We start from the raw sequence: 16152 nt of genomic DNA on the forward strand, positions 1-16152 counted from the left end.
GGTCCTGTAGTGCATAAAGAAGCCATTGAATTTCACAAGTTGTTGAAGTAAGGGCCCTATATTCTGCTTTAGCAAAAGATCTGCTTATGGTAGCTTGCTTTTTACTCTTTCAAGAAATTAATGAATCACCCAAGAAGATAGCAAATCCAGTTACACTCCTTCGAGTGTCAATACACTCTGCCCAATCACTGTCAAAGAAAGCCTTGAGCTGCAATTTTGATGAAGCTGGAAAGAATAAGCCTTGGCCAAGAGTTGCCTTTAGATGCCTAAAAATTCGAATGGCTACTTGGAAATGACTAACAACTGGTTTGACTAAAAATTGGCTGAGAACTTGGACTGAATAGGCAAGATCAGGTTGAGTTAATGTTAAATATAACAACCTCCCAACTAATCTTCTATAGGCCGAAGGATCTTCATACAAATCAGAATCTGAAGTAGAGAGCTTTAAATTTTATTCCATTGGAAAAGCTATAGGTTTTGCGCCAAAAATTCCAGCTTATTCAATTATGTCTAGAACAAACTTCCTTTGACAAATTGATATACCAGTTTTAGATCTTGCTACCTCCAATCCGAGAAAATATTTGAGTTCTCCCAAATCTTTAATTGTAAACTTATCATGTAGAAAAGTTTTAAGCAATTGTATTTCAAGCAAGTTGTCATTAGCCAAAAGAATATCATCTATATAAACTAAGTAAAGCTATGAAGGATGATTCAGATTTCTTGATAAACAAAGAACAATCAGAGCTACCTTGAGTAAAACCATAAGCAAGCAATGCTAGGGACAGTTTAGCAAACCATTGTCTAGATATTTGTTTCAAACCATATAGACTCTTTAAAAGTTTACAAACTTTATTTTCTCCTTTGACAACTAAACTAGGGGCCAACTCCATATAAACTTCTTCATACAAGTCACCATGTAAAAATGCACTATTAACATCCAATTGGTGAAGATGCCAATTTTTAATAGCATTTACAGTAAGTAGTAGCCGAATGGAAGTAAACTTTGCTACTGGAGAAAAAGTGTCAAAGAAATCCAATCCTTCTTATTGAGTGTAGCCTTTAGCTACCAATCTAACTTTGTGTCATTCTATAGTTCCATCTGCCTTATACTTGATTCAAAATACCCACTTACAACATATGGTCTGTTTATTTTGAGGAAGAGTAACAAGTTCCCAAGTCTTATTTAACTCTAAGGCAAATATTTCATTTTGCATTGCAGCTTGCCATTCAGGAATTTTAGCAGCCAATTTGTAATTTTTGGGTTCTATGGAGGCTAAAAGGGATACTAGAAAAATTTTATGAGAAGTAGACAATCGATTTGCAAAAAGAAAATTAGATATGGGATATAGAATACATTTATTAGGGGAGCAACCAGTAGTAGCAGATGAGTGAGTTGCATATGGAACCTGTGAAATAGTACCACAATAATAATCCTGCAAGTAATTTGGTATTCATTTAATTCTTGAAGATTTTCTAAGTTATGGTGAGGCAATATTCAGTCCAGGGTCATTGTTCAAAAGTGGTTGATGGTTTGTAAGATTCTGATCTGAGACAAGGTGTTGTTTTGATGGTGGATGTTGATCAGAAAGAATATCAGAAGAATGAAAATAGAAATCTGAAGTAGAATTTGTTGGAGGAAATAAGAAGGTATGTGTTTCAGGATTGGATGGAAAAGCCTTGAAAGGAAAGACATTTTCAGAAAAGATTACGTTTCTTGAAATGAATACCTTATTTGTATTAAGGTCCATTAATTTGCAACCTTTTATGTCATAAGGATAACCTAAGAATAGACATTTGGTAGCTCTTGGGTCAAATTTATGTTTATGATTTGTGAGTGTTGATGCAAAACAAAGACAGCCAAACACTTTGAGGTGAGAAAAATTAGGTGGTTTATAAAATAGCATTTCAAATGGAGTTTTATTGTTGAGGAGAGGAGTAGGAATTTTATTTATAATGTGTGCTGCAGTTAACACACAGTCACTCTAAAAAATTAAAGGCATGTTTGCTTGAAACATTAAGGCCCTGGTAGTGTTTAATAAATGTTGATGTTTCCTTTCCACAACTCAATTTTGTTGTGGAGTTTCCACACAACTTCTTTGATGTATAATGTCATTGTCATTATAGAATTGAGTCAAAAGGAATTCAGGCCATTATTTGACCTTACTATTTTAATAGGAACACTAAATTGGGTTTCGACCATTTTGCAGAAATTTTTAAGGATAGAAGGAACTTCATATTTCATTTTGAGCATGTATACCCAAGTACCATGTGTATAGTCATCAACTATAGTAAGGAAGTATTTGAAACCATAATAGGAAATAACATTGAAGGGACCCCATATATCACAATGGATCAAGTCAAACTTTTTATTTGAACTAGTTTGAGATACAGGAAATGAAATCCTTCTTTGCTTTGCTAAATGACATACACCATGAACATTTGTGGAATTGAAAGATATAGATGATTCTAGCTGTTTAAGAAAAGGTAGTCTTGAGTTAGAAACATGGCCTAATCAGTAATGCCAAGTGTCTAATTGATTTTGAGTAATAACTGAGACCAAGGAGGAAGCATGAAACTTGGGTTGGTTGCAGGTAGTAGCTTTTGAAATAGCTTGAGATAGGTGGTACAGTCCATGTTTCTCAAATGCAATCCCAATCATCTTCTTTGTTAATTGGTCCTGTAAAAGGCAATAGGAGTCAAAGAAAGAAGCACAAATATTAGACTGGTTTGTTAGTTTAGAAACAGATAGCAAATTAAATGAAAAACTCAAAACACATAACAAATCATGCAAAGATAGTGTGTTTGAGAGACAAATATTGCCAATATGTGAGGCTAGAACAGAGTTCCCATTTGGAAAATTAATAGAAGTATCGATTGATTTAGGTGGAGAGGAATATAATAGTGGTGAATAGATCATATGATCTGTTGCACCTATATCCAAAATCCATTATGATACATCTTGTAAAGGTGAAGAAACATAATTGCAAAGGTTTGAAGGTTTACCAGAAAATTAAGAAATAACAATGTTTATAGGTGGTGAAGTTGTTTGGGTGGATATTGGAGATGAAGTAGAATTTGCAAGTGCTATAAATTTATTGAATTCCTCATAAGTGAAAGAATTTATTGAATTCCTCATAAGTGAAAGAAAAATTTTGATCCTCGTTATTGTGTTAAATGGAGACCTCATAGGTTGACTTAGCAGCATGAGCAGTGGGTGGTTTCCATTTCCCTTTTGGTCCAGTCCAGTCAGGAGGGTAACCATGAAGGTGGAAACATTTATCTACTATATGTCCATTGTATCCAAAATGAGTGCAATATAGAGAAGATCTCTTCTATTTTTCTTTGGAAAACTTTGATGGAATAGATGGTTGAATACTCTGTTTGGCAATCAAAGCATAAGTTTCATTGCTGACAGAATTATTTAGTTGTCTCTGACTTTCCTCTTGAAGTAGTAAAGAGAATACTTTTTCCGTACTTGGTGATGGTGAAACCATAAGCAATTGGCTTCGAATTGAAGTGTAGGATTCATTTAGGCCACATATAATCAGACTAATGTCTAACTAGCAAAAAATCAAACAGGTTGCAGGTACATGTTGCCATCTTTCCACAGCTACAGGTTGGGAATGGTCTCTAATTAACATACTCATCCCATAATGTCTTGAAAGAATTAAATACGATAAAGGTCCCTGATTAATAGAACTTAGATGTAAGAACTCGAACTGTAGTATATGGATTAAATATTCGAAAGAAAGGTAAAGTGGTAATTTGGGCAAGCTTCATCGACGAAGTTAGAGTTCGTCGACAAAGTCCCTTCTGTTCTCGGCGATGAAATTCAGTGTCTCATCAATGAGGAGATCCCAAGAGATTTTGGGAAAATTTTGGAACCTTAGCTCGTCGACGAGGCCACCGTCTCATCGACGAAGGTAATGGCAGACTCGTCAACGAGGACACCAATTCGTCGACGAGGGCGGCCGAGTCAAGGGCTATAAATATCAATTTCTATTTCTTCTAAGTTAAGTAATCTCAAAATATCTTCTCCCTCTCTCTCTAGAACTTGAAGAACTCTCTCTCTCTCTCTAGTTTTCTTCACCATTTGTCGCCTAATTCGTAAATCCAACGTTACTGCAAGGATCAGCGAAGGATTCTTTACATTTCTAGCGGATCAAAATCTCGTTTTGAGCGTTTTAGAGTTTTGGGCTAAATCGAGGTAAGGCTCGGTTTTCGTTTCTGATTCACAATATGGGTAGTAGTACGAATTGTAAGCATGTATTGTACTGTGATTTGTAGGTTTTGGAGTCTCGGTTCGTAGTTGGAATTCAGGTTAAGGTGAGATTCAGTTTATATCAGTTTTTTTTCATAATCAAGATCGGTAAGCTTGTAGGCTACGATCGTATGTATATTTTGGTAACTTATTTGTGAAAATCTATTGGGTAAAATACGAGATTTTTTAGGTTACAGTTTTCGGAAAAATTTGGGGATTTCGGGTATCATCTTTACTTTGTTTGGAAAATTGTTAGTTTTGTTTAAACTGTATTATTGATATGAATGTTATCCATATTTGTATAAACTGTATACTTGAACTGAAAAACGATATGATTTGCCATAAACCAAATAAGTGTGGTATGTATGGTTGTATGTAATTGTTCCAAGTATTTGTAAAACAGTTATGTGGCGGCTAATTACCGTACGCTGATATGTATAGAAGTGTGAACTCCAAAATGATTCTAGGTTTTGTGAAATCGGCTAGGGGCGGCTAATTACCGTACGCCAAAACAGCTATGTGGCGGCTAATTACCGTATGCTGCGCCATGTACCAGTGTGAAAATCGTGGGCGAGAGTGTTTGACTCTATATCTGAGGGTGTGAAATATCACTACGTATCCCGCCCGGTGACCGAGGGGTGTAAGCTACACTGTATTGGCAATATAATCACTATGAAGTTTTGTTGACCTTATAGGTCATGCCCTGGTTTTGATAATGACAAATACTCTTGCATTTAACGAATATCTAGTTCATGTGCATGTTCATATTGGCAGATCATTAATGGCACGTAAAAGATCAAAAGCTTGAAGACAAATTCATATTCTTAATTGTAATATTTTTTAGTGAAATCTGTCTGTAATTGTAATTAAGGTAATTGGTTTGTAATAAGCACACACATCATATGCATGGTTAATCTTGTAAGCTCAAAACAAATCATAATGCAAAATCACCTTAGTATACCCTTCGGTCGATCGACACCGGATTTTTTCGATGTCTCTATTTTGGACCCAAGTGCCCTAGGATACTCACACTTTAACATATGTTTGTTAGACACTTGAATAGGGCTTGTTTGCTTCAATACGAGACCGAAATGCACACTTGGTGCACTTTCGGTCGACTGGCCAAATCAGTTCATTTCTGGCCTGGTCGACCGAACCATACCTGGGTCAACCATTGACCAAGGTCCCGATTGACCGAGACCTTGTAGTTCATTTGACCCCGGTCGATCGAACCACCTGGGAGTCAACATTTTGACCTCCCGATCGACTGACCACTTTTGTACTCCAACGACCTGGTAGACCGGAGGGTCCTCAGGAGAATTCCCAGCGGTCAGGTTAACCAAACCATGCAGTTCAAAAAGGCCCAGTCAACTGAACCTCGGAAGTTTGGGAAATCTCCCTCCTCGGTCGACTGAGCCTTTCAGTTCAAAAGTCCCCTGGTCGACCGGACCTCTCGGGTTGCTCCAATTTTTTTACCGCAATTAAATGTTTTAAACAGGGTTAAATTGTTTTAAGTGTCATTAAACTTTTCCAACAATCCCTAATAGGTCCCCAATAGTCAAATATTTTGGTATGTCTATATATACTGTTTCATTTGGGAAAATTAAGTGTGATTAGCGAAAAAGGATTAAAGATTTCTCTCCCAAGCAAAAATACCCCTTTTGATTCGTATTGCTCATACCCTTCTTACAAACACTCTAGCTTACCTCTTCAAGTTCAAAATCAGTTGTAAGTACTTTGAGTGTATATTCTAAAAGGTTTTTGCTCTCATTGTTTGAAGTGTTTGAATTAATTTTTCACTAGAGAGCATAACCTAAGTTTTCTTAGGAGGCTTTACTAATAAGCCTACCCTAAGAAGACTTGTGGTAAACTTCCGAGTGTTGCATTATCATTGCAATATCTTTGGAAGTTTGTATTTGTTTTTGGTTTGCAAAAACATATTTCAAGCTTACTCAAATATCTTGTGGAATTTATTGAACTATTTGTGAAAAGATATTTGTGCTTGTTACACTAATCTTTGTGGTAATATTTATACAAGTATATATATATCATTTGCCGAAAACAAAGATTATCTATTTTGCAATCCAAGCATATACACATTCGTATGATTGAGATATTCTCTGATTGATATTCTTGAGGCTTACTTGGTGTTATGTGTAAACATATTTGATTGAATATTTTGAGATACACAGATTATTATTGATACACTCACGTAGTCATTATATTGATAGAAAACATTTTTGAGAGTTAAACTACTTAGACCACATTGAGCTTACATTATTAAATCATCTGTGGTGTTTGTGTTTGTGCGCATTTGTGGTACAAATTTGCTTTACGTGAAAGCACCCATATATTGTATCGTTTGATTGTATATCTGAGAGATCCCAGGCATAGCCTGAGGGGGCGGTAATCCAGCCCGGTAAGGATTGAAAAGGTTGAGGTCAGCCCTGTGGTAATTTGACCTGGTTTGTATAGGTGCCGCTCCACCCGTTGAAGTGAGCAAATTAGTGTGATAATCCTTGTGCTGGTTAGCCAAGGCGGGGACGTAGGCAGTTGGCCGAACCTCGATAACATATCTGCGTGTCACCCTTTATTTACTGCTTTCTGGTGCTTGTGTGATTGTTTAAACTGCTTTACTTAATTTCTGGTACATTTACATTATTTGCACTAGATTGACCATAGGCTTGTGAACATACTGCTGTCAGGAGGAATACCTAGGAGATAAATTTTAAAAATACCAATTCACCCCCCCTCTTGGGATCACGGTAAAGCTAACAAGTTTCAAGTTTCATGGAGTAGTTGCATGTTGGCAATGTAATCGCTGTGAAACTTCGGGCTCATGGAGTAGTTGCATATTAGTGTGAGCTACATCATATTGGCAATGTAATCGCTATGAAGTTTCAGATTTCATAGCGTAGTTGCGTATTAGTGTGATGACACTGACCATATGTTTTGGGCATCGTATGTACTGGAATGCATTTGTGAAAATACTGGAACTGTATAGAACTGTATGGAAATGTTTTCGAACTGTATCGTATTGTATAGTGTTATATTTTGCATAAAATGACACTAGTATGCCACACACTGATATAACCTGCTTTCTTCCTTACTGAGAGGTGTCTTACCCCAAATGTACGTACAAATGTTTTTCAGGTCCATTAGGTAGCCATATTTAGCATCCTAGCAATCAAAAGCGTTGGTGTCGTTAGCTACTATTAGTGCCTGTTAGGCACGAGTTTTGTAACCGGGTTGTCGTGATGGTTTTTGTAGACACCCGGAGTATGTACTGTATTTATGGGATTGTATTCCTTAGTATTGTATGGGTTCTTGTATCCTATCTTTGTACAGACTCTGGTATGGTATGTTCTATAGATAAATGAAACATTTTCTGCTGCGTAACTGATGAGTATGGATGTATTTTTGTATGTGTATAGGGCATCCATGTACCCTAAGGGGTCGGACCCTCTTATTGTATTGTATCATGTATGTTTTAATTGATACTGAGACAGGTTAGGTTACTATATTCACCCTTGGGACCCATCTACGAGTTTGGGGCCTGACAGCTTGATATCAGAGCTAACCTGGTTACTAGGTCTTGTAGACTTGGTCAGGAGTATTGATGTGTACATACCAAAGTATAGGATGCAGGAAATGGGCAGTGTTGGTCGAGGGTTGTTGTTTTGCTAGACTGGGATTTGTCAACGGTATTCCATGTTTTTCTTGGGATGATGATTCCAGTAAAGGCAAAGCAAACCATTGATGGATTCATGTTGGTGTGACAGGGCAGGTTTAGACTTGTGAGAGTAATTGTTGAAATGATTAGGTCTATGATTATGGTAACTGTGTATGATATATGAATTCTAATTGATTCCTATTCTGCTTTCAGAATTGAGCCCAAGGATAATAACTTGGAGAGTGGCTCTGAGGAGACGGCAAGCGATGAGTCTCCTTCTATATCTCGTGGTTTGGTGAGACAGGTGATCCGAGAGATAGGTCGGAGTGTTAGGAGACACGAGAGCTCTCCTACTGATGCGGGGTGCACCATCAAGAGGTTCACATGCATGCACCCTTCGAAATTTATGGGAGGACCTGATCCGATAGTGGCGAAGGACTGGGTCAAGAAGACCGAGAGGATTTTGGAAGTCCTCCATTGCACTAAGAAGTAGAAGGTCTTGTACACTACCTTCCAGCTGACTGGGGAGGCAAGGCGTTGGTGGATTGCGGTGAGTCTGCTTGAGAGGTAGAGATCTAGTCCATCTAGTATGACATGGGGCCGCTTTAGAGAGGTATTTTTTGAGAGATACTTTTCGGTCTTCACTCGGGATGCGAAGGTCGATGAGTTATCGAGCCTGACGTAGGGAACTCTGACGGTGCAAAGGTATGCTGCCAGGTTTATCGAGGTATTTCGATTTATGCCGTACTTGGTTCCGAATGAGCACGAGAAGGCTTGAAGGTTTGATAGGGGTCTAAGGAAAGGCATCTGCCGTCTTGTAGGGAGCTGCAGATCCTTGAGTTCTCTGTCCTGGTGGATAAAGCCACCATAGTTGAGACCAACCTTCGGGGAGATGAGGTAGTGCAGGATCAGGGGAAGAGGCTAGTATCTTCTGGTCCTCAAGGTTGTCCTTGGCAGGAACAGTGGAAGAAGAAAAACTACTACAGTTTCGATTATTGTCAGAACACTGAGCAGCAGAGTTATCAGGGGGATCCATCTCCCGCCTCGTGGGCTAAGTGTCGTAAAAGGCACGATGGCGAATGTCAATCGTTCTGGGGAAATTGCTACAACTGTGGCAAGCCAGGGCACATATCACGGAGCTGTCAGGCACCGAGGAAAGATATGTATGCACAGAGCCAGAACCGTGGAAGTAATCAGATGCCTCGGGGGAACTACCAGGCAACCACGGCTCCGGCGAGGGTATATTCACTGACTCCAGCAGATGCGTAACACTCTGGGAACGTGGTGACAGGTATCATGTTATTGTTTTCAAATAGAGCTATTGTTTTATTTGATTCGAGGGTAACCCATTTGTTCATATCTGCTAATTTTGTGAAATTGTGGGGGGTTGAAACCTTTGAGATAAAGAAGATATTGTCTGTAACTACACCGACTAGCAGTGTAATGATCTATAGTAAGATGTTAGGGAACTGCCCAATGGAAATCCAGGGGAGACTACTACCAGCGAACCTTGTAGTATACGACATATATGGTTTTGACGTCATACTAGGGATGGATTAGCTATTCTCCAATTTTGTAGTGATTGATTGTCCTAGGAAAGTAGTATTTTTCAGACCTCCAGGAGAGTAGGAGTACAAGTTTTGTAAGATTGTGTGTGCGGTCGATGCCACAGGTTCTATCAGCATTACAGGCAAGGAGGCTACTCTTGGACGGGTGAAAGAACCACTATGGGATGAGTTGAGACTCAAGGATATTTGGGTAGTCGACGAGTTTCCAGATGTGCTTCCTGATGATTTACCCAGTTTACCTCTAGATCATGAGGTGGAGTTTGCGATAGAGTTGTTGCTTGGCAAGGTATTGAATTCTAAAGCTCCATACTGAATGACTCCAACAGAACTTCGAGAGTTAAAGGAGCAGTTGCAGGAACTACTGGACCAGGGTTTTATTCGACCGAGTGTTTCGCCCTAGGGAGCTCCAGTTTTGTTTATAAAGAAGAAGGACGGATTGATGCGTATGTGCATTGATTACCGTGAGATCAACAAGGTGATTGTGAAGAACCGTTACCCATTGCCTCGTATTGATGATCTTTTTGACAAGCTGCAGGGAACACAGGTCTTTTCGAACATCGACCTATGGTCAGGGTATCATCAGGTGAGGGTTAGATCCGAGGATGTAGCGAAGACTGCTTTTCGAACCAAATACGGGCACTATGAGTTCTTGGTTATGCCGTTTGGGTTGACCAATGCGCCAGTAGTGTTCATGGATCTGATGAACAAAGTGTTTCATGAGTACCTGGATCATTTCGTAGTGGTGTTCATCGATGACATTCTAGTATACTCAAGGAGTCAGGAAAAGCATTAGAATCATCTAAGGTTGATGCTACAGATTCTGCGGGAGAGGAAGCTTTATGCTAAGCTGAAGAAGTGTTTGTTATGGTTGAATCAGGTCGCGTTCTTAGGCCATGTGGTGTCTAAGGGCAGTATCTCAATTGATCCTAGCAAGGTTGAAGTTGTAGTCGAAACCGAAGAATGTGCAGGAGGTTCGGAGTTTTTTGGGACTAGCGAGTTACTATCGTTGGTTCGTAGAGGGTTTCTCTAAACAGTCTGGACCTCTAACATAATTGACTAAGAAGGGGGTGAAGTTTGATTGGACTAGTGATATCGAGTAGTGCTTTCTCGAATTAAAGCACCGGCTGGTTACTGCTCTAGTATTAACCATTTCTTCAAGGGATGGGGGTTTTGTGATCTATAGCGACGCGTTCCTAAAGGGTTTGGGATGTGTGCTTATACAACAGGATAAGGTAGTAGTGTATGCTTCTCGATAATTGAAAAAATATGAGAAGAATTACCCTACGCATGATCTGAAATTGGCTACTGTAGTTTATGCCTTAAAGATCTAGCGACACTACCTGTACGATGTTCAGTGTGAGATTTCACTGACCACAAAAATCTCAGGTACTTTTTCACGCAGAAGGAGTTGAATATGAGGTAGAGGCGGTGGCTAGAGTTGATCAAGGACTACGATTGCACGATCAGCTATCACCCGGAGAAGGCTAATGTGGTAGCTGACGCATTGAGTCGGAAGTCAGAACATGCAGCAGTATCTGCAATTGTAGCTCATCATCATGTCAAACGGGATCTGGAAAGCCTTGGCATGGAGTTGGTTTCTAGTGATCATCAGGCTCTCATTGCTAGCCTGGTGATCCAGCCGACCTTGTTTGAGCGTATTAAAGTCGCACATGCTAGTGATGCGAAGTTAGCTGAGATTGTGGAAAAAGTGCAGCAAGGTTTGGCTGTGGATTTTAACATCTCTGATAGAGGTGTGTTAAGGTTTGGGATCAGGTTCTGTGTTCCAAACAACGATGAGATCAAAAGGATGATTCTGGAAGAAGCACATTGTTCTTTGTATACGATACATCCAGGTAGTACGGAGATGTATCAGGATTTGCGTGAGTCCTTCCAGTGGAGTGGTATGAAGAGGGATATTGCCTGGTTTGTGGGGCAATGTTTGATGTGTCAGCAGGTGAAAGCTGAACATCAGAGGCCAGCAGGGTTGTTGTAGCCTTTCCTTATTCCGGTGTGGAAATGGGAGCAGATTTCTATCGACTTTGTTACCGGATTGCCGCCAGCGCTTCATGGGTATAATGCTATTTGGGTAATCGTAGACAGGTTAACAAAATCTGCTCACTTTGTACCGACAAAGGTTAGCTACCCTTTAAGTAGGCTAGCGGACCTGTATGTGCATGAGATAGTGAGTATGCATGGAGTGCCAGTGTCCATTGTTTCAGATCAGGATCCTAGGTTTACTTCTCGATTCTGGAAGAGCTTGCAGGAAGCACTGAGGACAAAGCTTACTTTCAGTACATCGTTCCACCCCCATACTGATGGAAAGTCAGAGAGAACGATACAGATCTTGGACGATATGCTACGGGCTTGTGTATTAGACTTCGGTGATAGTTGGATTCAATTTCTGCCACTAGTGGAATTTGCCTATAACAACAGCTTCCAAGCTAGTATCGGGATGGCACCGTTCAAGGCTTTGTATGGTCGAAGGTGTCCTTTGTATTGGGATGAGGTTGGTGAACGTTAGGCTTTAGGACCTGAACTTATGCAGTAGGCATTTGAGAAGGTAGGTTTGATCCGGGAGAGGATTAGATTGGCTTACAGTAGGCAGAAGAGTTACGTGGATGTTCGCCGCTGTAAGTTGGAGTTTGAGGTAGGGGGTAAGGTATTCCTTAGAATCACTCCGTTGAAGGGAGTGATGAGATTTGGTAGGAAGGGCAAGTTGAGCCCGAGGTACATCGAACCATTTGAGGTTATTGAGCGAGTGGGTCTGGTAGCCTAGAGAGTTGCACTACCCCAGCACTCTCGAGGGTCAACGATATGTTTCACGCATCCATGTTGAGAAGGTACGTGTTGGATCCATCACATATTATCAGTTATGATGAGTTGGAAATTGAGGATACTTCAGCATATAAGGAAATATCTGTTCGAGTTTTAGATCGTAAAGTTCAGAAGCTTCGTACCAAAGATATACCGTTAGTGAAGGTATTGTGGCGAAACCACGAGGTTGAAGAAGTTTCTTGGGAACTGGAAACAGAAATACGCTGGAAGTATCCACAGTTGTTCTGAGTAGTAATTGGATAGCAGGGTGGTATGAGTATGTATATATGTATGTAATACTCTGTTACCGTATTAGTATTTGGTGGTTAGTCTCTAAGAGAGTCATGTTGTATTGTAAGCTCTTGAGGCCTCGTATGTATGTAACCACAGTATTCCTCCACCATAAGTGAGGGAACGTATGTATGTATGTATGTATCATGATGAGGCTGCGTATAAATGGTCGTTGTTTTCTTTAGAGTATGTATGTATCATAGAGGGGCTGCGTATAAATGGCCATCATTCACCTCAGAGTGTGTATGTATGTAGTAGTATGAATGTGTTTGTAATGAGAGATTGCAAATTTCGAGGATGAATTTTTTGTAAGGAGGTGAGGTTGTAAGAACCCGAACTGTAGTATATAGATTAAAATTCGAAAGAAAGGTAAAGTGGTAATTTGGGCAAGCGTCGTCAACGAAGCTATAGTTCGTCGACAAGGTCCCTTCTGTTCTCGGTGACGAAATTCAGTATCTTGTCGACAAGGAGATCTCAAGGGATTTTGGGAAAAATCTAGAACCTTGGCTCATCGATGAGGCCACCATCTCGTCGACGAAGGTAATGGCAGACTCATCGACGAGGACGCCAATTCATCGATGAGGGTGGCCGAGTCAAGGGCTATAAATATCAGTTTCTATTGCTTCTAAGCTAAGTAATCTCAAAATATCCTCTCCCTCTCTCTCTAGAACTTGAAGAACTCTCTCTTTCTAGTTTTCTTCGCCGTTCTTCGCTTGATTCATAAATCCAATGTTACTGCGAGGATCAGGGAAGGATTCTCTATGTTTCTAGCGGATCGAAATCTCGTTTTGAGTATTTTTTAGTTTCGTCCTAAATCGAGGTAAGGCTTGATTTTCGTTTCAGATTCAGAATATGGGTAGTAGTACGAATTGTAAGCATGTATTGTATAGTGGTTTGTAGGTTTTGGAGTCTCGGTTCGTAGTTTTTGGACCGTAGAGTTTGTAGTTAGAATTCAGGTTAAGGTAAGGGGATTCAATTTATATCAGTTGATTTTTGAAATCAAGATCGGTAAGCTTATAGGATTGAAATATCACTACGTATCCCGGCTGGTCACCGAGGGGTGTGAGCTACACTGTATTGGCAATGTAATCACTGTGAAGTTTCAGGTTTCATGGAGTAGTTGCGTGTTGGCAATGTAATCACTATGAAACTTCGGGCTCATGGAGTAGTTGCGTATTAATGTGAGATACATCGTATTGGCAATGTAATCGCTGTGAAGCTTCGGGTTTCATAGCGTAGTTGCGTATTAGTGTAACGACACTGACCATATGTTTTGGGTGTCGTATGTACTGGAATGCATTTATGAAAATACTGGAACTATATGGAAATTTTTTTGAATTGTATCGTATTGTATAGTGTTATTTTTTGGGTAAAATAACACTGGTATGCCACACACTGATATAACCTGCTTTCTTCCTTACTAAGAGGTGTCTCACCCCGAATGTATGTACAAATGTTTTTCAGGTCCATCAGGTAGCCGTATTTAGCATCCTAGCAATTGGAAGCGGGGGTGTCGTTAGTTGTTGTTAGTGCCTGTTAGGTATGAGTTTTGTAACCGGGTTGTCGTGATGGTTTTTGTAGACACCCAGAGTATGTACGGTATTTATGGGATTGTATTGCTTAGTATTATATGGGTTCGTGTATCCTAGCTTTGTACAGACTCTGGTATGGTATGTTATATAGATAGATGAAACATTTTCCGCTACATAACTGATGAGTATGGATGTATTTGTGTATGTGTATAGGGCATCCGTGTACCCCACGGGGTCGGATACTCTTATTGTATTGTATCATGTATGTTTTAATTGATACAGAGACAGGTTAGGTTACTATATTCACCCCTAGGACCCATCTGCGGGTTCGGGGCGTGACATTAGAGATTTTTCAAGATGAAAAACTCTCGGACCATCGCTTCTTAAGTATCTTGTTTTCAACTCTTTCCAAAGATCAACAGCAGATGTAACATAAAGAAGACTATTCCTTATTTCCTTGGAAATAGAATTCATTAACCACTAGAGAACCATGTTGTTGGCACACAACCAAGTAGTATGAAGAGTACACTGAGTAACAGGAGGAGCAAGAATCGAACCATCAATGAATGCTGCTTTATTCTTGACTGTTAGAGCATTGGTGATTGATCGACTCCATGCAATATAGTTATCACCAGTAAAGATTTCAAATATAGGTAATGCACTAGGATTGTCACTTGGATGCAAGTAGTATGGACTGGATGAATCGTCTGAAGGATTGATCGTGCAATAAGAAGTATGAGAACTGATAGAATTTTCGTCAGCGGAAGTCATTTCTAGAATTTCTCCAAGAAATGCAAGAAAATATGTATAAGGAAAATACAAGAAAAATTTCAAAGAAAAATAGATCTTGCCTTACAAAATCAAAGAAAGATTTCAAAGCAAAATCTTTCCTTTCAAAAGCCAATTTGATATACACTTGGGGACAATGCTTGCAACTCGATACAATGAAAAGCTACAGTGTCTTCTCATTTGTAGAAAGCTTTAACTGCTAACTCATCTTTTCTTCTTTTCTTCAGATCCATGCTGCTCAATTGTTTAGCTCTGATACCATATCAAATTTTAGATGATTGAAAAATACTGATGAATGTTATGTAATTAAAGCACAGCTTGACTATATTTATACAAGGCAAGAAGCAAGAAGCTTAACTAACTAACTATAACTATAATAGCTAACTCATCTTCTCCTCTTCTAGTTTAACATGTGTAGTCTTAGATTTTAACTCCATTTGTTCAATCTGTGAGGCAATATTCCAACAAAAGATGTCTCTGACTCTAAACCTTGATGCGACAGCATAATATTCTTCAAAAATTCCAAACCCTGCACGTGTGCCTTAAACTTCTTGATTAACTGATAATAGGGGATCCAGAGAGGACCAAGTTCCATATCAAGACTTGAAGAATCTCACTACATTATTTATCAGATAGTGTTAAAATGCATATTGGTTAACGAAGCTTGGGGCATTAAAGGAGATGGACCCCAAATGCAGTAAAGTAGAAGACACACCTTAAGGCATGGACAAGTTGGTTAACTACAAAAGTCTTGTGTACACGTGGTACTAGTAATCTAAAGATGTTAGCAGTGGGGACATTTTCCAAATCATCCTGTCCAAACCCTCTTGCTTACCTGGTCAAGAGAGAATGTTAATAGTAGGATAGGAATGTGCAAAATACGATATCTAGAAGAATTCAATGGTGGAGTTCATAATTTGAGTTATTTCATAAGATTTCTAAAAGGTTGAACACCTCCATAGGGAAGTGATCTAGCCTCACACATTTGATGATTCAAATGTGCCCCACAAATCAAGGTGTCTTTTTGCAACATCTCCAAAACCTGGTAGAGCTTCAGGTCTCAAATTTCAAGCAAATGGAAAAGATAATATTAGGTAATGAAGATGAAGGAGTGTCCACCACCCGAATTTGATGTTGAGAAGTAAGGTGTACTCCCAAGAGGGGGGGGGGTGAATTGGGTTTTTAAAATTTTCTTTGCAAACCTCTTTTAATCAAGTCTCACCT

Source organism: Malania oleifera, chromosome 3 (genome assembly GCF_029873635.1).
Source record: "Malania oleifera isolate guangnan ecotype guangnan chromosome 3, ASM2987363v1, whole genome shotgun sequence".
NCBI lineage: Eukaryota > Viridiplantae > Streptophyta > Magnoliopsida > Santalales > Ximeniaceae > Malania > Malania oleifera.